Source organism: Arachis ipaensis, chromosome B03, assembly GCF_000816755.2.
Source record: "Arachis ipaensis cultivar K30076 chromosome B03, Araip1.1, whole genome shotgun sequence".
Lineage (NCBI taxonomy): Eukaryota > Viridiplantae > Streptophyta > Magnoliopsida > Fabales > Fabaceae > Arachis > Arachis ipaensis.
Genome location: NC_029787.2, coordinates 21,074,303 through 21,076,528, shown reverse-complemented (window position 1 = coordinate 21,076,528; position 2,226 = coordinate 21,074,303).

Sequence of the window (2,226 nt, the reverse complement as noted above, 5' to 3'; positions counted from 1 at the left end):
TTATCTATTATTTTTTAAATTTTAGTTATATTATTCTATCCTGTTATTAACTTATTATGATATCCAACCATATATATTTTCAGGGGCAATTTACGTTATTAAATTGTTTCACCTTTAATATTACGCAAATGCATTGTTTTCAATTTTAATACGCAAATACATTGTTTCACTATTTTATATAAACCGCTACTGGCAGTAGCGGTTTACAGGTGTGCATAAACCGCTACAACCAGTCGCGGTTTATGTGTGTGAGTGTGTGAGTGTAAACCGCTGCTGGCAGCAGCGGTTTGTGTGTGTGCGTGTGTGAGTGTAAACCGCTGCTGCCAGCAGCGGTTTACCTGTGTGCGTGTGTGAGTGTAAACCGCTATAGGCTATAGCGGTTTACGTGTAGTGTGCTGCCTATATAGTCAAATTATACAAAATTAAATAAAAATTAACTAAGTTCCATACAAAAGAACATGTATTAATAGAAATAATTAAAAATTTTATATGAATAATAGTACTAAAAATTCCGTTACAAAAATATAACAATATGCATTAGAGAATATAAAAAAAAAATTCTAAAAAAACATATTACTATGAACAAACAAAATAAATGAAAAATTGATTAAAAAGATCAAAACTTATAAAAACTGATAATTATTCTTGATTTTTTTATTACAAATAAAATCGAATGACAATATTAGCAAAAAAATAATATTTTTTTAAATTATTTTTCAATTTAATAATTGAACAGAACGTAAAAATTACACTTAGTTATTTCCAGTGAATAAGAGTTAAAACATAGAAGTCATGTTTGTCTTAAAAAAACAGACAAACAAAAAATTCTGATATTTAACAAGAAAAGTCTAATTAAAAAGATGTTGCAGCGAGTACATAAAATCGACCATGATACATAAGCCTATATTAAAATCCACGATTATAAAAATAAGTTAAAATATAAATATATAATAATTAATTTTAGTAATTTATTTTAGTATATAAATAATATTTTTAATCAAACATATACAAAATAAAAAGATACGTGAGTACATAAAAATAGGGAGATATATAGGTGTATTATACACATAATATATTAAAACAGTATTTTTTGTTCTTGTTTTTTGTGTAATTTACTCTCTAACTGAACTATATATGACCTCCATTAATTCTTAGAAGATAGTACAATTTACATTATTTTTTGAAAAATATATACAAGTGACATTTATATTTTAATTACAATATAAGGAGACGAAACTATATATATGTATTGAAAATTAATTTTAACTTTTTCAGTTAACATTTTTTGTTAAAATTTTTTTGTTTTATTTTGATTTCTTTTTCATCTATTTGGAAGCAGAATCTCAGACTGAGAAAGGGGACAATAATTCCTTTAAATTTTAATTTTTTTCATATAAATTATATATAAATTTTAATTTTATTTTTTAAATTTTTATTTTTATTTTATTTTATTATAAAATTAATTTTTGGTTATTCTTTAATATTTTGCCTAGTTTCGTCATTGTATCTATATATTATTTTATCATCTAATTGTTGACTTTTTGTTTGAAATAGACACACTACATGTAAACCGCTATAGTCTATAGCGATTTACACTCACACACGCACACACGTAAACCGCTGCTGCCAGCAGCGGTTTACATTCACACACTCACTCACACACATAAACTGCAGCAGCTAATTGTAGCGGTTTATGCACACCTGTAAACCGCTACTACCAGTAGCGATTTATATAAAAGAGTGAAACAATGTATTTGCATATTAAAATTAAAAACAATACATTTACGTAATATTAAAGGTGAAACAATTTAATAACGTAAATTGTCCTATTTTCAGAGCATATATTAATTATATTAGAAACACGTACAAATAGAATAAGTAGAGTGGACTGTAATTTCCTTGGAGTTAGGACTTCGTTGTAGAATAACTTTTCCGAAAACTGTAATTTCTCTTGAGCACAAGTGGTTGTTAGAACTTTTATTTTTTTATATTGGATTATAAGTGGTGTCTTTAAAAATGATCTAAACTAAGTGTTAAATTTTGTTGTGAATGTTTATAAAATGTTAGTGACATTTTTTCTTTATATAATTAAAATAATATTTTTTTACAAAACGTCACTGACATTTTTTTATTTTATAACTAAAATAATATTTATTTTTATAAAACGTCAATAACGTTTTGTCTTTTTATAATTAAAAAATATTTTTTTTTTTATAAAACATTAAT